Raw genomic sequence first — 25,386 nt, 5'->3', positions numbered from 1 at the left:
TATTACCAATGATCCATCCAGAATTGTTGTGTTATACACTGATAATCCGATCCAGGAGAAGTATTCTATAGGATTCCATTTTATTCATTCATTCATTCATTCATTGCTCCTGTTTGGGGCTAAAAAAAAAATCACTGTATTGTCTTTATTATTGATAATGACTGAATTTACAGCTGGTGAAAAGCACTGCATTAATAGCACTAAAAATTGAAAGTTTCTGCCTGTCCAGTGCAAATTTCCACTATGTGCTTCATCTGGAAATGAAGGGGACTTTGCAAGGTAATAAGAGACAACCCATTACAGATTTCATATTTGGTGTCAAAAGAGACTGTTACAAATGGAATCATTTTGTGTTAGCATTGTTTGCAACATGTAATCTCAATTATTTGTGACTTTAAGAGTAGGTTAGACAAACACTTGCCAAGGAAAAACTTTTAAAAAACGACAATTAGTCTAGCAGCACCTTAAAGACTAACAAAACATGTAGAATGGCATCATGACCTTTTGTGGGTATAACCCACTTCTTCTGATAGATCTTCTTCTTCTGAAGTGGCTTGTACACAAAAGCTCATAATACCACCCACATGTTTTGTTAGTCTTTAAGGTGCTGCTAGACTATTTGTTGTTTTTAAAGTTTTTCTTGTTGCAGACTAACTCAGTTGCCCCCTCTAAAACTTGTCAAGGAGCATCTAGATCAGTGGGGGGGGCTGGATCCAATTTGCAGGGTTAGCTCCTGTAGGCCACCACCACTATATTTACCTTTGTCTCTGCAGGTATGGGCAAATGCATCTTCTGTTGGCTGCAACTTGCTGTTACCAGTCAATGGGAGCTACAGGAAGTGTGTCCCGGTCCACACTGCTTTCTGCAGCTCCCATTGGCCAGGAACAACGATCTGTGGTAAATGGAAGATGCAATCACCAGTACCTGCAAGGGTGCTGGTAAATACAGTGGTGGCAGCCAGCCAGGAGCTAACCCTGGTGAACTGCTACCATCTTAGTGCCCCCCTCTCCCAGGGCTAAGTGTTCCTTTGCCCTTCATGAGTGAAGGGGACTGGACTTGACACCTCTCGAGGTCCTTTCCCATACTATGGCTCGATTCTCTGCACACCTGCATTTTAGGAGCTGACCTCATGTCACCAACTCACATCTAATAGCCATTAGATGAGGTGCACCACAACCAAATCAATGTTCAAAAAGGAGAATGGGTCTGAATGATTCATCTCTTCCTAGTTCCTTAATGCACTAGAGTGTGTCATCAGCCAGATTCTGCCATATTTTAGGTGTCTTTCTAGTTGCTTATATTGATTTTACACTGTTGCAATTACATCCTCTTCAATCGAATTACTGTAGCACAAAACCAATGCAACAGAATGGAGAATCAAGTTTATCACATTCATTACTAGTTTGACACACATCAATTTGTGTTTAGGGCTGATCATTCGGTATAAACTGATTTGCTTAAAGGTCATTTGGAAGTCCCAACTTCACAGGTTGGAAAAAGGAGCTCCATTGGGTAGGAGTTATATCACTCCAGAAAAAAAATCAAGATGGAGCTCTTAGGGTATCGAACATAGCTAAAATAAATTAATTCAAAAGTGATAACTAGAACAACATTGATATAACTACAGCAAGGCAAAAAAATTCAGGCTAATGTGCCTCTTCAAAATTGCAGATTTGGGTTGACTGAAATATTTTGCAAATTTGTGTTAAATTTGCCTATTTGTTTCAGCCAAAAACAAAAAAAAAAACCTCCCCAAAGTAAGCTGAAAAAGTCAAAATGTTTCATTTTTATATCTGTGAAATTAAACATTTTAATGTTGATTCAAAAACACTTTGTTCTGAATTATATTTCAATTTCATTTTAGAAAGGTTAAAAAGGCCTCCAAAAATGAAAAAAAAAATCAAGTAAAATGTAACATTTCATTCAACCCAAAACAAGATTTTGCTTTTTTCAGGTGGCACAAAATGCAAGATTTCATTTTAAGTCAATGCAAAACAAATAGTATTTATTTGTGTATTGTATTTTGGAACTGTTACTGAAAAAAAAAGAGTCTGTCATTCACATATTCTAATTCTGAGTTTTCTTTAAGGAATTTTTTGTTCTGACAAATAGTTCCAGATGTTATGTAAGGATTTTGATGTCATTTTCTCTGACTATAACAATGTCATTTATTTTTTCTTGGAACATACTCTCCAGATTTAATGCAATTCATTCATAGCCTTGTTATGTCTTGCCAGGCATTCAGGATTTCATATTCTCTTATATCTTTCAAATAGTTCACTCTTGTTCATTGTGGGTAAACTTTCCCTCGATCTCATGAAATATAGATATCAGTAGGGCTCAATTTTGGGCCTATTGTTTTCAGTTTCTGTACATTTACAATCTACTGGTACCTTTATTATACAATATGTTTTTTATCATCACTATGTATCTGTTAATTACTGGCACATTAGGGATGTAAGAGACTACTCGAGGCTCTGCATTTAAAACGTAGTAGGAGCTGGGCAGGCAGGCAGGCAGGCAGCCTGGTTCAGTCCCGGCTTGTGCCGGGTCCGGGGCTTACCACCCTGCAGCTCTGCTGTTTAAATGTAGTAAGAGATGGGCTGCCTGTCCACCTGACTCTTAGTACATTTACACTGCAGAGCCGCAGTGCGGATAAGCCCTGGACCCAGCATGAGCCGGGACTGCAGCTGGCTGCCTGCTTGGCTGGAGCAACCTCTGTCTGCAGCCAGCATGGCCTGCTGCTTCAGGGCAACAGCCCCTGTCTGTTGTGGTGGGAGGGCAGAGGAGAACTGTGAACACCTGCGGCCTCTGCCTGTGGCAGCCCAGACCCGCCACAGCAGAGGCTATTTCACAACAGCCTCCCTTGCCTTCCCCTGTGAAGGGGGATGGGGAAGGGGGAAGGGAGTCAGCATCACAGAGATGGTGCTGAGGAGACCTGGCTTTTAAGCTGGCTCCCCACAGTACCGGCTCCTGCTCCCCTCCCCTTGCTGCCTCTGATACAGGCAGTAGGGGGTGGGGGAAGAGAGAAGGGAGGGACAAAGGGGAATGCAAGTAGTCAACTTGACTAACTGATAAGACTTAGGCTTATCAGTTAGTCAACTAGGGTATGTCTAGACTGCATCCCTCTGTCACCAGAGGGATGAAGATTAGGCAGGTCGACATTACAAATGACGCAGGGATTTAAATATCCCACACCTAATTTGCATAAAAATGGCTGCACGTTTTGCCGACTCAGCACTTTGTTAGCAAAAAGCAGCAGTCTAGAGGGGGATCTGTGGAGAAAGAAAGCCTTTTTCGACAGATCCTGTAAACCTCCTTATAGGAGGCATAAGGAATCTGTTGAAAAAGGCTTTCTTTCTCAACAGATCCCCCTCTAGACTGCCGCTTTTTGCTGACAAGTGCTGAGTTGGCAACATGCGACGTCCATTTTTATGCAAATTAGGCACGGGATAATTAAATCCCTGCCTCATTTGCAATGTCGACCTGCCTAATCTGCAACCCTCTGCCGACAGAGGGATGCAGTCCAGACATACCCCTAGTTACTACTACATCCCTGATCACTAGAACTGAAAATTGAGTCTGTATTAGATTACACAAGCTCTAGTGCATTTATAGGATGGTGCTTTCGTTTATGCCGCTCACTTCTAATTAGATGTTCAGCTTCTGATTTGCCCTGTCATACACTCTCATTTCCTCGAGTTGAACCCTATCCTTTTCCTCCTCAGGCTCAGACATGTTGGAACTTTTTTTCTATGGATTAGGTGCACAGCCAACTCTCAGTTGCTAAAGTGAGGATGGAGGAAAGTAAATTGAGTTTGTGCCCTTTTGCTCTCTTTTGAAGTTTAAAGGAGGACTGAACAGCTTTGCATTAAAAAAGATAAAGTTGGGAGGGGAAGGTGTGCTGCTTATTTTTTAATTAGAAATTCAGGTCATGTCCATGCTGAAGACTAAAGAACTAGCAAGATTAAGACATCCAAAGTGCTAAGCTAGTGAAACTTGATTGACAACGGAAATGAGCCTTCTCAGAGTGTTGGGACTGCTTTGTTGTATTCTTTACTTTGTTAATACCTATTTAATTAGAACAGTTGAGGAGACATCTCCCCTAAAAGCCCCACCACTTACTCCCTTCAGTTCAGTCAAAATTTGAGACCCCCATCCCCAAAAAAACAGTAAAAAGTTTGAAATCTATTATATACTTGAGAGAGCTTGTCTGTATGTCTGTCTCTCCTTCTGTTCAAGAATTCCTCCTAAATGGTAAGAGCTAGGACCACCAAACTCTGTATACAGCTTCCTCTTACCATAACTCAAAGCAAGATAAGGGTTTAGTTGTGCCAGGAAAATGGGATGTGCCTGATATAGGATTGCTTCTCCTAAGATCACACAGAAAAGAGACAGAACCACCAGACAGGTGAAAGGGGCTGGCTGGGAGCGTATGACCCCTGTAGTGGTCAACTGCAGAAGAACTTTGTATGTGTTAGTTTAAGAGTGGTGAGGCCTGCATTCTCCCCCCCCCCCCATTTTTTCCCCTACTACTGATGAGCCAGAAGCAAGTCTATGGGAACATATGCCATTTAAGATAAGAATTGTTGCCTGTATAGCAAGAACAAGTATAAGATAAGGGTAAAGGGCAAGAACGCATAAACAACTCTGTTTACCCTAAAGTACTGATCACGTAAACAGGGCCAAAGAACAAAAGTAGATCCAGAACAGAACCAGATCGATAACTAACAGCTAAGCCCTACATCAGCATGTAATGAGTCATCTCTGGAAATTTCCAAGCTGCCAAATCAGGCAGGAAAACTGTATTTAAGGCTGCCTCAAAGCCTAGCAAATTGGACCTCACTGATGGACTTTGGGTACCGGCGCCTCGGAAGCTGAGACAACCTCCCACTTCATCTGTAGCCTACCTGTGGTTCCAGGCTTGAAGGAAGGGACGTAAGATATGCTGCTTCTTTGTTATGTTGCTTTTCCAGTTAAGAGGCACAGCTGTTAGCTGTTAGGAAATAAACTGTGTTTTGACAGATACCTGTGTGGCGTCCTTTGTGCTTTGAGAACCCAGTGTCGGACCTTAGACTTACTCTTGCCGACTACAACCCCTCCCCATCTAGGACTGCTCTAGCCCTGAGCCTCCCAAGCCCCCAGGCACCCTTTAGGGAGGAGAGGTGGGGCTGAAGCCTTCCTCCCCCTACCCCTGATTCAAACGGGATCATTGCTGGTTGCTTCCCTTCCTCATGGAGTTAGGGGAAAGTGCAGTTTGCGGCATTTCTCACTCTGGTTGGGAAGCGCAGGGGGCAGATGAACCTGAACCTGCCCCAACTGGAGAACATACACCCCTGCCCCGGCTCTGCCTGCTGAAGCTACAGCAGCCATGGAGAGCTGCTTCTCACCTGGCCCCAAGCTTCTGCAGGGAGGGGGGGGCTGAGGTAGTCCTCTCTCCCTGGGGCAGCCTGCATACAGAACCCCTCATCTCCAGCTCCACCCCAGGGCACTGAATTAAATTAAGCATGTACATTTTCAGTTTATTTTCCAAAAAACAAAAATGAGTTAAGGATCCAAGCAATGCCGGGTAAATCTTCTAGTTCTTTATATTTAAAAGACGAGACAAGTAAAACCATCCCTCCACCATTTAATCCTCCCATATATCAAACACCATGGGTGCGTCTAGACTGGCAAAAACTTGCCAGCTGTCTACACTGGCCGCTTGAATTTGTGCAAGAGCACTGACGTTCTAATGTAAGAATTCAGTGCTTCTTGAGCAAATACTTTGATGCTCCCACTCAGGGATAAGCCCTCTTGTGCAGGAATACTTGTGCAATAGGGCCAGTGTAGACAGGCACCTTAATTTTATGCGCAAGAAAGCCCAATGGCTAAAATGGCCATCGGAGCTTTCTTGCGCAAAAGCACGTCTATACTGTGCACGGATGCTTTTGCGCAAAAAGTGCTTTTGCGCAAAAGCATCCGTGCCAATCTAGATGTTCTTTTGCAGAAATACTTTTAATGGAAAAACTTTTCCATTAAAAGTATTTCCGCAAAATCATGGCAGTCCAGACGCAGCCTAAGAGTATAAAAACTCTCCTTTTCCCTAAACTTTATTCTGTAAAGGGTCTTTACAGCTAAGCTGTTAGGAAACTATTTTGAAATAACTTATTCTGAAATAATAACTCCCAAAGTAACTATTTTGAAATAAGCTTATATCCCAAGGAAAGGAGGAGATATTTCAAAATAATCAGCCCCTTATTTCAGAACAACAGGCTTGGATGCTCTGCTTGTTATTTCAAAATTTTGAATTAACTCCCTAGCGTAGGCCAGGCTAAGGTGGCTCTCTCTCCCTCCAAGCACATCTCCAACCCAGAATTGTGCAGGGCACACCTCAGACAGCCAGCACAGGCCTCCCTCCCAACACCATAACCACCTTTTAGTCTTAAGTCCGAGAAAGCCTCCAGCAGAAGCAACCAAAACATGGACTTTTGAATACTGAGACCTCATCCTGTACTGTGTCCAATTCTGGTCTTCCATATTTAAGGAAGATTAATCCAAACTGGGAAAGGTGCAGAGAAGGGCTTCTAGGATGATCCGAAGATTGGAAGAGACTCAAGAAATTATGACAAGAGACTCAAGAAGTGTGGCTTGTTTAGCCTAGCCCAATGAAAAACGAAGGAAGATATGATTGTTCTGTACAAATATATCAAAGGGATGAATGCCAAGGAGAGAGGAGTTACTGAAGTGAAGTACTGATATTGACACAAGAACAAATGGATATAATCTGGCCACCAACAGGGCTAGGATTGAAATTAGGTGAAGGTTTCTAATCATCAGAGGAATTAAATCCTGGAACAGCCATCCAAAGGAAGTAGTGAGGGGACATGACAAAATCCTTCTGGCTTCAATGGTATGTAGCCCATTAATCTTTTTTTTTTAACCCCCACCTTATCACAGTTAAGGACCTGTACAATATCAGGTAATTATGTCAGTTTTGTATAAAATAAACACAGATGAAGAAATAAATATCCAGGCTGGATTCTTGTATAAAATCAATCATGTCACTGTTTTTCATGACTATTTTGTGGGCTGAATGACAGGGCAAAATGAGGCAAACTAAAGAAAGTGAAAGAAAAATTAAATTAAAGAGAAATCAGAAAACTGAAGGTCAGAGACTGGGGGAAAATAATTATACTTAAAAGGGACCTCCTCATTGTCTCAGGCAGATGATGGTACCTGAACCCTTTTCCAGAGACTAATTTGCTGTGCCACTCCAGACCTGGATACCAGTAATTGGAGTTATCCCACAGACATTTGCCATTAATGTCATTAACTTTCAGTGAAACTACTGCAGATTTATAATGCTACACTAAGATATTTTAATCTTCCATCCCACACATTAGAAGGGTCAACCCATTTTACCCCCATGTTAGTTCAGAAGAGAAAAGGTCTTTTACTTCCATGAACCATCTGACTTCTTGACTTCCAGGACACACATAGGGCCTTTCCTCTTTGTGATACTACTGTCTGCTCTAGGGATGGTAAGTAATGGTTAATTAATCGAGTAGTCGATGGAATTGACTCGATTCGTCAATAAGGGGGGCGCTCACGATTACCACTGCAACTCTGCATTTTATATATAGTAAGAACCGCCAAGCCCTTACTACATTTAAAATGCAGAGCCACAGAGAGTTTAACTCCGAGGGGCGGCACGAGGTAGGACTGAAATGCTACATCCTCCTCCCACCCACCCCTATCCTCCTCAGTCTCCACCAGTGTTTGGCCTAGCACAAGGAGATCTCTGTAATGCTCAAGGATTTGGACTATAGTATTTCTGAGTCCTAATCCAGCCCATCTGCCATAAGGTTTGACTCCCTGGTAAATCCTCTAACCATTCTTAAGCAGTCATTTTCATCTGGGAAAAGAAAATGAACACAGATTTAGTTCATGTTTCAGTTCTCCTATGCCTGCTGTCCAGAGGCATTTTTAGTTTTTTGATTGCTGATGCCCATTTCATTCATTTACCAAAACCGAATGTATGCTTTGTAGAAATATTCACATCTTTTCTGTCCTCACAGATAAAACTCTAATCCATCCCTGCAGCCTCTTGTTATTTTACTTTACTGACACGCATAGGACTCCTCTCCAGCTCATCCAAAAAGTGACAGTTAAGATCTTCCTAGCTCCTTCATCCAAATGCACCACTCCCTTTGTAACCTCTCCAATCCCTCCCATTTCCTCCAGCCTGTCAAATTTGAAAGACATAAATCCATTCCTATGATTATTAGGCCTTGTATCTTAGTTTGTGGTACCCTCCCTCTCCCATTCACTAATGATATTCATCTTAGCATCCCATTTATCCCCTTCTCTTCTGATTATCTCAGGTAGTTTTTTATGTTGGGTCCTAAGCAAGGATACACTTCCTACACTGATCTTCCTGTAAACACGTCTGTGATATTCAAAATGAATAAGTGAAATTCATCTCGTTTCTTTATCTTTCTATAATTAATAAGAACAACAAATTGGCAGGACCACTAAGTGTTCATTCCTACATCAATCAACTCATTGCACTTACTGCAATTCACACCTCTTCTTGCCCCAACCCTTACCACACACATGTTGTTACATAAAAATTTTAGAATGGAGGTACTTTGGAGTATGAACCGTGTCTTGCAATGTCTCATTTGAAATGCACATTTCTGGTTTTCATAAATCAGTATAGCTCCACTGAAGTAAATCAGAACACACCACTGACACCAGCTGAGCATCTAGCTATGAATAATTATACTCACAGTGGCTGAGCAGCTGGTTCACAATATAAACAATAACAATATTAACAAACCACAGTTTGGCACAACAGTGTTGCAGTCTGTTGCAAGTACATCAGAAACAGAGAGCTTAACTAACAGGAAACATTATTGAAAGTGACTAATCCTAACGTAGAAAAGCATAATGCTAACAGGATAAACAACAAAATGGATATTTAATATTTGAAATTCTTCCATGTTTATCAAAAATGGTATTATCGGCATGATATACAGAGGAATTAACTTTCAGAAAACCATGGACAGGCCTACAAAAGTTGCTGAGATGGGCCACATAGGCTATTCCAATGCTTAAAGTCAACCACGGGTGAATTCCAGGGGGTACAAATTAGCTACAGGCCCACCTGGAATAAGCACAGCACATCACTGTGAACAGTGTTGGTCACAGACATAGAAAGCTTTAACAATATCCTCTCAACAGCCTGGCAGCAATTCTGGTACAAAGTCCATGAAATTAAAGTGAAGGCAGGGCTAGCTGCTGTATTGCTGGCCTGCTCCCCTTTCACAGGGCCAGGCTGATGCAGAGAAGACAAATTTACACCTGTCTGTGCCATGTTCCAAAAATCTGACCAATGATTTTGAACTTGACAAGGTCTTTACATCACAGAATACATATGATCATACAGTAAAAGGAGACACTAACAACTTATTGAGAGCCACTTCCCCTGAACCAATGGATATGTATTTCTATTCAACACAAGGTTTAATCTACTTTACAATGCATGCACGGAAAGTCTATATGAAGGCAGCACACAATCTTCCAGCTCCCTCTGTAATTACAAAATCCCCAAAAAACCCTCGACTGTCAAGAACTATTATGCCAAAATTTGACATTTGTTTTATTCTACGGAAAAGTAAAGCCAGAGAGAGTATTTTATGTTCCGTTAAATAAGTATGTACATTCTGTACATACTTAAAAAACTTCAAGGGACACAGTTTGCAAGGAACTAATATAAATGCATTTTATGAACAGAAATGTCATTTAACCCCAAATTAAGCTTCTGGTATGGACTAGGTCACTTTAACAGTCGATTACCAGTAAAGTCATCAATATCAAGTTCTGCTAATAATATAAATAGCAAGTTCATTCTAGGAATGATAGAATAAGCTTATCCAGACAACAGAAATCCAATCAGATAAAATGCCAATCAGTTATCACTGTAGTCAGCATTTGTTTATACTCCTACAAAACACATTTCTACATTGCAGTGACATTTTATAATATGTATGGGGTTTTCAGTGTACCTTTAAGAGACAGGTTTGTCCCCTGTACCAAAGACAAAATATGAAGGTGTGGTGGAAAACAAGAGGCAGCAAAGGATCTCTCAATGGTGAAAGTTCAGATTCTTACCATACCTAACAAAGGCTAGTTCTGTGATTTCTGCCCTACCAGCCCCTGGTCACCCTTCCAGAAAGATAAAACTTGCACATGTAAAGAAACAGAGTGGACACGATCTTGATATAATCACCAGGACTCAAAAATGACAACAGCCAGTTTTCAGAAGATATGAATATTATAAGGCCAAGGTTTTACAAAGTCATGTTTTCAGTCATCATTTTACCTTGAAAATATATTAAATGATTGCTCTTAGTATATGAAGCACTTTATTTTCACATCAACTAGCTGGCAAGATAAGAATAACTGTTAAGTGTCTCAGAACACTTGGCATGACATGCTAAACAAAAGAATCATGTTATGACTGGCTTGTACAAAATATGAACTCTTTTTAAATGAGTCAATTCTAGAGCATAGGAAAAACAGCACTTGACAAATTATTGAACTACTGTGATCACATAAACCAGTATCTCTGGAAGTAGGAGCAAGTTTTCCATTATCACACAACCAAGAAAGCATGTCACCTGCTGGCCACTTTCCCAAGAAGTACTTGCTCATTGCAAGTTAGTAAAGCCCAATAATTGGCTGACATGACCTAGATGTGATGTCTGAAAGCTTTTGATTGGTCCCTGTCACAATGTCACATTTCTACATATGGTGGGGAACCAAAATAAGACTGAACTAATTAAGGGATCATAATCTGCAAGTTTCAGGAGAAAGTCTGTAGGTCAGTCACTTGCAAAAAAATGAGGAATTACTTTCCAAAATATTAGAAGTCATTTCTTACAACAGATTAAAAGTAAATCAGAAAGAATGCTAATAGCAGTAGTTCTCCAACACTGGTAAAACCTGGGATTCTAAATACACAATGAGGAAGTCCTACCATACTCCCCAAGTCAAAAACTAATTTTCTGAAGAACTAGAAGCATTCTTGCCATCTATTCCAGTCATGCCTATGGTGTGGGAAAACACTCTTGTAGCTAATCAGATAACTACATAAAGCATTGTAGTATAATGCTGTTGATATATTCTTGGATATTTCAGAAATGCCAGACTGAAGAGAGCAGCAGGTAAATGTTCAAAGCCTAAAGAGAAAGCAAAGGGCATTCTTTCCAAACCTTGGCCAATAGTGCTGCAAATCTCAGTCAAGAAGAACTGGGGAAATTATTTTAATAACAGGATTTCATTTGTTCCCCTTTTTGTTATATCAAATTATTTCTTATAGACTCAGCAATGCTCAAAGACTAATTTGAAAAAAGAGGACTTTCTATGGCCTATGCTAAGTTCTGTGTTTGTATTCATTCCCCATTTATTGTACTAAATTAGAAATTGGAATGAAAACCTATTAGAAAAAAGAATGGAAAGAACAAATTAGACATTTCTCAGCAAATATCATTTGCCAGCTACACAGATAATGTATTTCTGACAATGCTACAAAAGAATACTGAAAAGATATAGTACTGTAAAAGTGCATAATACATATAATGTTTAGCCACCACTAAGCAGACATAAGAAATTTGAGCAACAAGTTAGGGAAAATGAGAGATTCCACACCAGGTGGTCCCATTTACTTTTGCGACTTTACCCATGAAGTATGAATGCTACAAGATTGTTTTCAACTTACCTCTAATATAGTTCCATTTTCCTAAGAGATTAATATGGCACTGAACAGTTTTAAAAACATAAAATGCATTATTAGAGTCTGATCCACAGCCTATGTTAGAGGCAAAGCTCCTATTAACTTCAATAATACAGGACTAGAATGGGAAATGGTGAGTATGGAAGGAAAGAGACTTGCTCCACTTCATGGTATTTTAGTTGGTGTGGGGATTCACTCTTCTTCATTAAGCTAATGTGAGGAAATGAAGCAGTTAGCAATCTCATGCAAACCAATGGCAAGCTACTTATAAAGCAGACTATTAGATGCTGAAGTACCTAAAGAGTTCAATTACTAGAACTGCAAGGGGTGTAGCAGAGCCCCCAACACATTACACTAACAGCTCCTTGAATGCCAGCTTTCACAGTAATCTTGTTTAGCTTAAAATAAGAGGTTTAACACTTCCCACCAGGCAATGCGCTGTAGTCAAATGAGTTTAGCGGTGAAACAATCCAGCCTTTCTGAAAGAAAATGTGAAGAATGTATTTGTTTAGAGAAAATAAAGTTTTATTTAGTCTTCTGTTATGTTATCCGAATGCTTTTGAATTGAATATATAGATTTCTCCACACCTGAAGAGGAAAAAAATTAACAGAGGGAGAAATTAAAGAGAGTACAAAAGAAATTGAATTTGGAAAAAGAAAAAGAGAGATTCCTTTCTGTCGATCTCTGCTTAGCAGGCTAACTGCATTGTAAAGGCGTTTTGCAGAATCAACGAATTGAACTGCAACAGTCTGTGTGGCTTTTGGTGCAACAAACCAGCCATTATGAAATACATTCCATTCTCATTAATGAGTCAAGCTTGGGAGCCGAGCATTTTGGGAACATAAAAAGACAATTTATAATGAGACTTCAGTCAGTGGGAAGGCTGAGGTACAGCAGTCTCCTCTCCAAGATATCATAATAGAAAGCTGGTTAATGAGTGTGGAATTGCTTATGGACCTTCGAAAAGACAAGGCTTAGAAGAGGACAAATTATATTTCATAGACACCCACATCACTGAATAAAAACAGGAGTAACAAAAAGCCTTGAATTGCCCTCAAAGTATTCCTAATGTGGGATTTTTGTTTATCTATCTTTAATAAGGACTTTCTGATACAAAACACAGATTGGTACAGACTAGCAGGTTTACATAATTCAGCAGAACAAAACAAGTGAACTGGGTTGTCCAAGTTCAGGCACTGCAAAAGTATAAACAAAGCAAATTGTGCTCTGAGGTAGGATAGTGACTGGCAAAAGGACAATGATGCAATAATAGGAAGTAACATTACTCCACATGCAAATTTCCAAGTCCCACACTAAAAAACTCCATCCTCTGAATAGTCCTCTGTCAACTTCCTGCTCTTTTTACCATACACTATTTGTAGCCCAGATACCATAATATGCCTCCATGGGATTGGGCATCTCTTTGCATCACAAATTGGGAGTACAGCTCATAAATTCTAGTTTTCTGATTTTTAATTTTTGATTACTAATGATGGGTGGGATGAGCAAGCAAGGCGTCATATCAGGCTCTGCTGTGTCACCACCACAAGTCTACCTTCACTAGCCTCTAAGTTACATGGTAGAGTCGATCCTCAGAGTTACACCCACCTTGGGAAAGGAAGTTGTTCATAAATCTGAGATGTTTGTAATTGAACTATACAATTTTTCTTTCAAAAGTTTACTGCTCAACATTTATCTAATATAATTTTGAGATGTTACTATAAGAACAAAAATGCTGTTTTCCTTTTTAGACTTAACATCATACTGTATTTTCTTTCCCTCCCCCCATTCCCCTTTCTTTGGTCTCTGCTACTACCTGCATACTTCCAAGTCCAAATGAGGTGTGTGGTTGACTGATCAGTTTGTAACGTTGATGTTCCCAACTATGAGGCTCTACTGTACTCCTCAATTGGTACATTTGGATTACATCATTTTGACATTTTATCCTACATGGGGATAACACCACTCTATGGCTCGTCTGGGTCAGCTGACTCAGATTCTAGGGCTGAAAAGTTGCTGTATAGACATTTGGAGTCAGGTCAGTCCCTGATCTGCGAGACCCTGAAGCTGAGGAGTCCCAGATTATGGGCTCCAGCCCAAGTATCTATACAGCAATGTTTTAACACCACAGCCCACATCCTGTGAGAGCTAACATCAGCTGACCCAGGCCAGATGCAATCATGCAGCAGGGCTGTGTGGAAGTACCCTGCTTTTCCAGCTCTCAACTTGATTAATGCACGTACACATCACTTCTCATTCATCTGAGTTCTCCCAGCAAAATAGAATGGACAATGGTTATGTATATTTACAAACTACTGGATTTATAGATTTCAAGGCAAAAAGGAACCATTATGATCACGACTGAACAGAAATGTCCCATTCAGAAGACGGCTTGAGGCAGCCACCCAGGCCCTGCGCTAATTACCTGGGAGTCTGGTGTGGGGCGGCAACAGGAGTTACCCCCCCTCACACATACTTACCATAGCAGTGGGAGCCAAAGTGACCTGGCAGCCTGCTCCGCCCTACCCCACTGCTGTCTGCCAGGGTACTCAGTTTCCAAAAGTTGCAGGGGGGGAGACACTGCTGATGCTACCCCATGCCAGGCCCTTCAGTAAACCCCCCAGCTCACCTTGCACAGAGGCGGCGGCTTTGGACAAGTAGGCAGAAAAGGGAGCAGTGGAGCACGAGTGTGGTTTGGGGGGAAGAGGTGGAGTAGGTGCAGGGCAGGACTTGGGACTGGTGAGTTGCCCTAGGCCTTGTACCTGAAGCATGGGAGAGGGAGGAGAGTTGTCCAGGCCCCACCCTCTCCTAGGCACAGGGTTGACTCTAACCTCCTGAATAATGTTGGTGATAGACATTCCCCAAAATAATTCCTAGAGAACTTTTTTCTACAAAAATTTCCAATCTTGATTTTAAAATGGTCACTGACGAACAAATACTCAATAAATTGTCCCAATAGCTAATTACCCTCCCTGATAAAATCATATGCTTTCTTTCAGTCGGAATTTGTCTGAATTCAGATGCCAGACTTTGGATCATATTATTCCTTTCTCTGGTAGACTTAACAGCCCACTATTAAATATTTGTTTCCCATGTAAATACTTACAGACTATAATCAAGTCATTGCTTACCTTTCCCTTTGTTAAGATGAATACACTAAGCTTTTTGTGTCTGTCATAAGGCATGTTTTCTAGTCATTCTCTTATGTCTTCTCTGGTACCTCTAAAATTTTTCCATAGCCTTCTTGAAATGTGGACACAAGAACTGTACACAATATTCTATCAGCAGTCACATCAGTGCCAAAAACAGTGATTAAATAAACTCTCTATTTTTACCTGAGACTCCCCTGCTTATGCATCCCAAGACTACAGTACATTAACTCTTTTGGTCACAGTACAACACTGGAAATTCGCATTCAGTGATTATCTACCACAACCTCTAAATCTTTATCAGACATGCTTCTTCCCGAGAAATATGACCTGCATTCTCTGCTCCCAGATACATACATATACATTGAGCCAAATTAAAATGAATATTGTTTGCTTGCACCCAGGTTACCAAGCAATACAGATCGCTCTGAATCAGTGACTTTACCTCTTAATATTTTTAGAAGTCCTCCAAATTGTGTGCCATCTGTACATTGTGTCAGATTATTTTATGTTTTCTTAAAGATCATCAAAACATGTTAAACAGTGTAGGGGCAAGAACCAAGCCCCACTGGAAAAAACACACTTAATAATTTCTCATTTACATGGAGAGATTTATCATCAATTTTTGACCCATTTCATGTGTGCCATGTTAATTTTATATCATTCTACTTTTCTAATCAAGATTCCACATGGTACCAAGTTAAACACTTAACAGAAATCTAAATATATTATATCAGTACCATTACTTTTATCAACGAAACCTGTAATCTCGTTAAAAAAAGCAAAAGTCTATTTTCTATAAAATCAAGATGATTTACATTAATTACATTACTCTCCTTTGATGTGTGATCACTAATAATTTATTGTTAGCTAGCAAATTCAACATAGGGCATTTTTAAGGCTATCGTATGCCCTGCCACATGTTTTACATACTCTCTATTTCTTATCAATCCAGATTTTCTGAAAGGTGTTCATGTTATTAGTGGGCTAAAAGGCCAAACTCATTAATCTTGCAAGAAGAGACTTCTTGGAGCCAGCTCCCTTAACTCCTTATAAACTATGTCCCTGGTTTATATCAGGCACTTACGGTTTCATGAGGGACAGCACCTAATTTTGGCTCCAATCCTTCAATTTGCTCTATGGAAAAGGCACTACAATGAAATCAAGGAACATCTGCACACCTTCAACAAATTAGAGGATTGGCTGGTGCCTTGCATAGCTTCTTTCCCTTTCCTTTCTGATCAACTCTGCTGTGCTGGAAAGTAGAATTGCTAGAATGACTGCCGCTTTTTACCTTCCTTCCCCTTAATTGTGACTTGCTCCCATTCCTTTCCAAATCTCTTCACAGGCCCTTTCTTTTCTATGACGAGTCTTCACCTGCACAGGCTCTTCACAACCATACGCCTCCATGTTTTCATTCTTGTGTCTCATTTAGTCACCCTCCACCTCATCCCCTCTGTCAACAGTCAGCCTGGTCTGCCCACATGACTGTCGCAGCAAGAGCCTTTGTGATTTCTTCCACACCACTCCTTTCATCCTCAAATACCTTCCTCAAGCTAGTCCAAAAGACACTATTGACTCTCCTCCTTTAAATCCCAACTAACGTCATAGCCCAATGGAAGGGGCACTGAACCGGGACACAGGAAACATGGCTGCTATTGCAGCTCTCTCACTGACTCAGTGTGTGCTTCAGTTTTCCCTCATAAATTTAGATTCTGAGTTCTTCAAGGCAGCAAGTGTTTCTCAGGTGCTATCACAGTACATTGTAAGGCCCTGATAGCATTTGAGGTCTAGAACACAAAGAAATGAAGGAACAGAGGTGAAATTAAGCGGGTGCGCCCAGTTGTGCTGCTCTGACAAGAACTGACTGAGCTGCAGCATAGACAGCAAGGAACTATTTAAAGAGCTGGCTGGGATCCGGGTTGTAATACGCAGTACCTGTAAGAAATGTTAAGTCACTTTCACCGCTGTAAATGAATGAATAATAATGATCCCTTTTAGAGTAATGTCCACAGAAAACATACTCCAAACACACAGGCAAGTCTGCATGTGCAACAGCCAGTTACAGACTGGACCTCCCTGGTCTGGCACGTTCAGGACATGACCAGCTGTGGATGAGGGATTTTGCCGGAACAGGGGAGGTCATTTCTGGATGCTTGCCACTGACCCGCCTGGCTTCCCACCTCTTGATGGCCCCACTGCTCTGCCAAGGCCATTGGGTACGCATCGCAGCTGCAGCTACAGGAACTACAGGACAGCTGCACACAACACGCTGGGGCTCTGGAACCCGCATGTCAGCTGTGCGTGCCTCGCTAGGACACCAGGACCCCCAGGGCAGCCGTGCACTGGGGATCCAGGACCCACAGGGCAGTCGTGCGATATGGCTCACTGCCCCACCGAGGTACTGTGGCTCCCAGCCCAGCTGGGCAACCTCGCACTGGGTCTCCCAAACCCGTTGGGCAGCCTTGCTGCCAGGCACTGGGCAGCCCTGCCATCAGCTCGCTGCAGGCAGCCCACTGATCTGCTGGTCCTGCAGGGATCCATGCCACTGGTCCTCCACCAGGATTCTCTGGTCCTGCAACATCGGTGGCAGACCATTGTTGCTGGTCTAGAGAATCCTGGTTAAGAGAGTTTCAACCTGTATATTTACAATCAGCTGACCTCTTGCTTCCCCTTTCCCATTTCCACCTATGATCTTATATAGCCACTTAGCCCATTTTGTTTTCCTCAAATTACATCTTTTAGGCAGGAATTATGTCTTCCTTTATGTCTGTATAGCAACTAGGAAAATAAAGGCAAAATTCTGTGTGGGGTCTCTTGGAATCACTTAAATATAAATAGTACATGGTACTTATTCCAAAACTTTAATTTATCTCTTACCAAAGCTATGCAGCAACTCTGCTTAACACAAGTTTGTATCATTTCTTTGACAATTTCAACTGTTAATCTTTCAAGGCAGGATTGATGCTACAAAAGCAGTCAGTTTGGAATGTTAATCAGTCATTTTATTTGCCAGCTTTTCATTGAGCAAAATGATGGAGCCTTAATGGCTCTTCCTGGAGGAAAAAGGGAAATCCTAAAGAGGATGATTCAGAAGAATAGCCATGGCAATGTCAGCTGGTAAAAAATGGTAGGTTACAGACATTAGCAAGGCTGTAGAATGCATATTCCTGTTGTCACCCCACAACTACAGTTAATCTTTTTTTACCCATTTTAGCATATGGTTCGTCCACCAAAAAAAATCTTAAGAGAAATTCCCCAAGCCTATTTTGTAAATGGACTACTCAGTGCAACAGAAATAAGACTACTTGCAGGATTACATGCTGTCAGTTGGCTGATTTCTTTAACTGCAGCACAACAGAACGTGAGGGAGATGGCAAACTCCCATTGACTAAAACAGGAAGCAAAAGAAGGGTGCTGCTTGGGTGACACCATGCCATAATACCCTGGGTAAACCAATTAACCTTTAAGTGACTACTTTACTACCACACACAGAAGTGATACAAGTGTGATATAAGCCAGGAATTCTCCTTCCCTTGACATCAGTGAGGCCTTGGACCTGGGAGGGGAGACTCAGAAGCTTTGGGATATGGATAATTGGGGGAAGGGGGAAGGAAAAGGAGGACAAAAAAACCCCCAGAACTACAGGAAAGGTGAGGCCCTTGGGCACAAAAATAAGAATGTTGTGATGAGATGAGAGAAAGGACTGTGGAATTACCCTCTTCTTCCTTTTCCCATAAAATAAAACTAAATAGGAAGAGAAGAAAATAAGTGAGGTTAAAAATCAGCAGTAATAAAGGACAAGAAGAGATCAAACAGTCCCGAGTAAAAGAATGAAAACCAGAAAGGCAACCTTCTTTGTTTGTGAATTTAATCTCAGCTCAGTACAACATCCTCGGAGTGTACAATACACTCAGCTGTAGTACTTATATACTTAAATTCCCTTACTGCCCGCCACTTCTCTCCTTCAGCCCCAGTCGAATGCCCTAATAATCCAATCTGAAAATACCACACAGGCTTTAGGGCATTCAGTCCACGGCAATACAGGTTGTAGGAGAGCCATCTGTGTATGTAGAGGTGTGTGTGGAGAACTGTGTGAGTAAAGGCAGAGAAGACAGAACCAAGTGCAGGCAGGGTGTAGGGTTGGGACAGTGATTTAAATAATTTTTTTAAAGGAAGTCATGGGAGTGAGTTCCTCGAAGTCTCTATCCGCCATTGTTGTTCTGCCTACTTTGCTGGATTTCAAGGTATTTGTTCTGCCCTTTGCCTTCACCTTCCTAAGATGAATATAACTAAGTATTCACTAAACTGCACACAGCACTAAACTGCATGGCAGCTGGAAACCTCCATGCTCAAACTCTCAGCATATCTGAAGACCTAGCACTTGAAGTCATTCTGCAACAGTTTTAACTATGCACATCCCCATCTGGGTGTTCGAATTTATGCTGCCTACACTTATTTCCACATGAAGAAGAGTATTTTTCACATAATCAGTTCTAAAACTTTTTTTGGGGGGAGGGGGAGGAGGAGGGGAAGAGAGTTGCAGCAGGCTCTACAAAGCTATGACCTGGTAACTGTGGCATTGTAGTACAGGCAGTCCCCGGGTTACATACAAGATAGGGACTGTAGGTTTGTTCTTAAGTTGAATCTGTATGTAAGTCGGAACTGGCGTCAGCCGCTGCTGAAACTGATCAGTTTAAACCGCGGCTGAATCTGGATGCCAGTTCTGACTTACATACAGATTCAACTTAAGAAATCCAGGCGTCCCCAAGTCAGCTGCTGCTGAAACTGATCAGCGGCTGATTCCAGGAAGCCTGGGGCAGAGCAACTCTGCCTCGGGCTTCCTGTAGTTGGCGCTGGTCAGTTTCAGCAGCGGCTGACTTGGGGACGCCTGGGGCAGAGCAGCTGGGGTGCTGCTGGGTTGCTCCAGTAGCGCGGATCCTCGGCGCTACTGGAGCAACCCAGCAGCACCCCAGCTGCTCTGCCCCAGGCATCCTGATTCAGCCGCTGCTGAAACTGACCAGCAGCGGCTGAATCAGGACGCCTGGGGCAGAGGAGCTGGGGTGCTGCTGGGTTGGTCCGGAGCGGCGCTACGGGACCAACCCGGCAGCCCCCAGCTGCTCTATCCCAGGGGTAGGCAAGAAAAACCTGATCTGCTGGGGGGGGCACTAGCTGTACCCCCCCCCCCCCAGCAGACCAGGGAGACGGGGATGGCGGGACCGCCCAAGTCCTCCACGGCTTTACTCCGTCTCCCTCGTCTGCTGACCTGGGAGACACGGAGCAAAGCCGCAGAGCACGCGAGCAGCGGGACAGTCCAGGTGTGCCGCGGCTGTCCTACTGCTGGAGTGCTCCGAGGCTTTGCTCCCCATCTCCCTGGTCTGCTGGTCAGACCAGGGAGATGGGGAGCAAAGCCTTGGAGCATGCCCACAGCGGGACAGCCCAGGCGCGCTTGGGCTGTCCCGCTGCAGGCGTGCTCCAAGGCTTTGCTCTCCGTCTCCCTGGCCTGCAGGGAGATGAGGAGCAAAGCCTTGGAGCACGCCCGCAGCAGGACAGCTCAAGCGCGCCCGGGCTGTCCCGCTGCGGGCATGCTACAAGGCTTTGCTCCCCATCTCCCTGCAGACCAGTGAGACGGAGAGCAAAGCCGTGGCGCACGCCCACAGCGGGACAGCCCGGGCGCGCTTGAGCTGTCCACCTGCAGGTGTGCTCCGCGGCTTTGCTCCCCGTCTCCCTGGTCTGCAGGGAGACGGGGAGCAAAGCCTTGGAGCACGCCCGCAGGGGGACAGCTCAAGCGCGCCCGGGCTGTCCCGCTGCGGGCGTGCTCCAAGGCTTTGCTCCCCGTCTCCCTGCAGATCAGAGAGACGGAGAGCAAAGCCTTGGAGCACGCCCGCAGCGGGACAGCTCAAGCGCGCCCGGGCTGTCCCACTGCAGGCGTGCTACAAGGCTTTGCTCCTGTCCCCCTGGTCTGCTGGGGGGGTCCAGCAAAGCCGCTGGACCCCTCCAGCAGACCAGGGACACCAGAGCAAAGCCGCCACCTGGGCGAGAAAAGCCCTGTTCGTAAGTGCGGCTCCGACATAAGTCGGGGACTGCCTGTACTGTGAAATCTGAGAGTAGAACAAAAATCAATCAGGCATTATTTGGAAGACCTATGAGGATATAAAAACAAAACAAAAGGAGAGATAAAATACGCTTTAAATCGCTGATGTCCCTCTGAACTTCACCATTCGAGGAATTCAGCACACACAGAATCATAGAATACTAGGACTGGAAGGGACCACTGAGATTTAGATACACTGCTCTAGACCTTTAATCATTCTTGTTGCTCTTCTCTGGACCTTCTCCAATTTCTCTGCATCTTTCTTGAAATGTGGTGCCCAGAACTGGACACAATACTCCAACTGAGGCCTAATCAGCGCAGAGTAGAGCGGAAGAATGACTTTTCATGGCTTAGTCACAGCACACCTGTTAAAGCATCCCAGAATCACGTTTGCTTTTTTTGCAACAGCATCACACTGTTGACACATTTAGCTTGTGGTCCACTATAACCCCTAGATCCCTTTCTGCCGTACTCCTTCCTAGACAGTCACTTCCCATTCTGTATGTGTGAAACTGATTGTTCCTTCCGAAGTGGAGCACTTTGCATTTGTCCTTATTAAACTTCATCCTGTTTACCTCAGACCATTTCTCCAATTTGTCCAGATCTTTTTGAATTATGACGCTGTCCTCCAAAGCAGTTGCAACCCCTCCCAGCTTGGTATCATCTGCAAACTTAATAAGGGTACTCTCTATGTCGATATCTACATTGTTGATGAAGCTATTGAACAGAGCCAGTCTTTGCTTATCTAATTGGGGGGCAGGGAAGGGAATTAGATAACCTTTGAAACAAATTTATGTACTTAACAGATCATCTAAGACTTGATGTACAAAATGTGATTCATCATGAGCCAAGCTTTTTTTTTTTTTTTTTTTTTAAATAAGAAATCTATGTAGCTATGGTTCACCATGTCCTAATTTGGGAACAGAACATGTTTGCGAAATAGTTAAAAGTTATATGAGCGTTAAAATAATAATGTTGATAAAAATAAAGGGTTGGAATGAGACTAAGTTTGCCAGCAGTCAGACTGAAGGGAGATAATCTTCTCTTCCAGTCATTAAAAATTCCAGCACTCACTATTCATTCATTCGCACAGCAGGGAATCCCTGGCAGCAAAATGTAAACGACCAAGAGATCTCTCTGCACCCGCATTTGTGCCTCTATGGAAGCCAGCTATTTTAGATACTTATAAAAACTAATATTACTAGCTATTTATTCTGGACTCTGACTCCAGCCTTTTATTTTGATTTCTAGAAAAAAATTAAGTGCCAGTCCAAAGGCTCTATGCACCTTTCATGTATATTAAAAACTAGCAGAAATACCCAGCGTCGCCAGGGAAAATATAGTAAAAGGTGTGATGAACGAACTATGTCAATTACATTAACATAGCATATTTTATTGGAAATAATTTCCTCATATATTACATTAAGAAATTAACATAGCTAGTCATGTGCCTACAAAATGACAAATCCCATAGGGCCTCTTTTCTCAATCCCCACAAATCAGGAAGGCCCATCTTCCCTTAAAGAGTCTACGCAAACCAGAGCCTGCAGCCTCTTCACCAGAAGCCCTGAGAAATGGAGGGGATGTCTCCTGGGCTCTGTAGCAGCAACAGCAACTCACTGCTCTCCAGGTAGCCACTCCCCGAGTGCCTTCAGTGCACACACCATGGGGCAACTTGAATGGACTTCCTATCAACAATGCACCGATTGCATTGATCAGACAAGGCGAAAGACCTTCAGACCAGGTATAATTAGTTATATCAAGATGATCAGAACATGCAGCATCTGAACGTACCTGTTCTAATGAGAATAGGCTGTTCTGAGTGTACCGTGTCCTCCTCGGGCTCCATGGTGATCAAAACCTTGTCCTCCTACCCGCCTCCTCTTTGTACTGTGAACTGAATCCTGCAAAGTGCATAATACCCATGGCACTTGCTGATAACGCACACTGCCCTGCCAGGAGAACGCATGCAGCCCAAAGGAGGTCGAGTGGTAGGATGGCTTGTTTGGGTGTAGGGGGAGGGAAGCAACTTTAATTTCCAAAAGAGGTTCAGTCAGAGCCCAGCTGTGTGAAGATGTTGAGAGGCTGTGATAGCTGGAGGCTTCTCCCAGCCACAATTAGCAAGGCTAGACCCCAGCCAGCATCAGCCACATTTGGGTCTGTCCTGGAGACCTGCTGCCCTAGTATAGGGGAGGTTGCTGATTCTCTGCCCCACTGCAGCTTCTCTCCCCCATGGGCTTTCCCTTGATGGTGCTGCAGGTGCCCACATGCTTTATCCTCTAGGATTTCATAGTTGTAGTTTATGTGACACGCTTAACAGAAGAGTCCAGTAAATGCCTATGATCAGGTGCTACTAAAAGCTAATTATCAGTGGGCCCAATTGGGGTTCTGGGGGAACCGATTTTGAGATATAACCAATCCAGTGATTTAAGTTAGGAAATCAGGAGTATCTGTGCAAAATGTGTTTCCATGATCAAGCACTTCTAAAAGCTAATTATCAGTGGGCCCAATTGGGGCTCTGGGAGAACCGGGGGAACCGATTTCAAGATATAAGCAATCCAGTTATTTAAGTTAGGAAATCAGTAGTATCTGTGCAAAATTTGGTGTTTCTAGCTCTTACTGTTTCGGAGACCTTTCAGGACAAACAAACAAACTTTCGGAAATATTGATAAGATACATGCCCAGAAGTCAACCACAGCAAGTTCCTCAACCAGAACGGAGAATACAAAGGATGTCTGCTGTAACCACAGATCTACCTCACAATGCATCTGCAATATGCCATCTCCCAAATTAACCTTGCTTCTCCCTCAGAATAAAAAAAAACCCTTCAGTTTATGTTACCAAGTTTTCAGTATGGCAACATGAATCAGACTTCACAAACCTAGCAAAACTAGCTTAAAAAGAGAGAGAGAGAGAGAGAGAGAGAGAGAGAGAGAATTTAAAAATACAATTAAAGTTTTTCTTTGCCTTCTGTATTTTGAGCTTTTACGATTCACATTTTCAAACTTTTCTCTATCATAGAATCATAGAATAATAGGACTGGAAGGGACCTCAAGAGGTCATCGAGTCCAGCCCCCCGCCCTCAAGGCAGGACCAAGCTCCACCTATACCATCCCTGACAGATGTCTATCTAACCTGTTCTTAAATATCTCCAGAGAGGGAGATTCCACCACCTCCCTTGGCAATTTATTCCAATATTTGACCACCCTGACAGTTAGGAATTTTTTCCTAATGTCCAATCTAAACCTCCCCTGCTGAACTTTAAGCCCATTACTCCTTGTCCTGTCCTCAGAAACCAAGAGGAACAAATTTTCTCCTTCCTCCTTGTGACACCCTTTTAGATATTTGAAAACTGCTATCATGTCCCCCCTTCTCTATAACAATAAGAACCGAAAAATAGGTTTTATTTTTAAATGAAAGCGGAGTTTCTCACTTCCTCAGAACTTTAGAACTGGAGCTTTAAGATGAACAGTAAGTATTGTGAGAGTTGTAGTAAAATTGAGAATTGAGAACACTGTTGTGTATAAGGAAGAAAGAAAAAAAGTAAATAAATTCAAAGTCACAGGGCCCCCATAGAATCTTCCAGTAACTCACTCTCTTTCCAGGCAAGAGGGCTCCAGGTCAAGCAAAAATGCAGTAGACAAGGAGAATAGCAGTGTGTCAGATAATCAGGTCCTGATCCACTTATTATTTTATAGGTTAAAAAATGAACCTTGAACACCATCCAGAAACTTACATTGCAAGTCACAGAGGACTGAAGTTCTGCATTTCCAGCATGCAAGAAACTGAACTGTAGTTGAGTGCACCACCAGTTTTTACTCTAATTTCATTTTCCAAGTGAATTTAAGATATAGCCCCCTGTCTAGTATATTACAGCAGCCCAATCTCAAAGTTAAAGATATGAATCATGATAGCAAAAGCTTTGTCTAAGAGTGTGGCCAAGACTTTTGGGTGCATGATGGGGAAGCAAGAATTCAAAGACAGCTCAGGAACAGCTGAAACTTGTTAGTTTCCCTGCAATCCAAGCTAGACTACTTAAAAGGCAAAGATCAGTTCAGTTTTTAACACTGCTGGAAGCAGTTCTGCTGCTCCACTGCCAGGTATGAGTTTTGACAGTGTGTAAAGAGACTTGGATTGCTTCAGTTTCCCCTCCAGGACAAGGACGACAGCTTCTGTAGTTTCTTTTTGAAATTTCCTTCTGGGACAAGATGACTAAATCCCATCCACACTTCTCCAGCTCTATTTTTCAAAACATGACTAAACATAACTTGAAGTCAATGCAAAAGTTAGTTGTGTGTGAAAGACTGGATGCATCAAAGGATTAGCTCTGAAAAGGATTATGATGCTGGATGACAGTGCC

The 25,386-nt window shown here is 42.6% G+C and overlaps 1 protein-coding gene across 2 annotated transcripts in view; it reads right to left on the bottom strand.

Moving 5' to 3' along the window:
* The window catches only part of TMTC2 (transmembrane O-mannosyltransferase targeting cadherins 2), a 382,158-nt gene that overhangs the window by 157,417 nt on the left and 199,355 nt on the right, over window positions 1-25,386 (bottom strand). The gene's annotated exons all lie outside the window — the stretch shown is intronic.

Source organism: Pelodiscus sinensis, chromosome 1, assembly GCF_052426305.1.
Source record: "Pelodiscus sinensis isolate ZL-2025 chromosome 1, ASM5242630v1, whole genome shotgun sequence".
Classification (NCBI taxonomy): domain Eukaryota; kingdom Metazoa; phylum Chordata; order Testudines; family Trionychidae; genus Pelodiscus; species Pelodiscus sinensis.
This window is presented reverse-complemented; position numbering and strand designations above follow the sequence as displayed.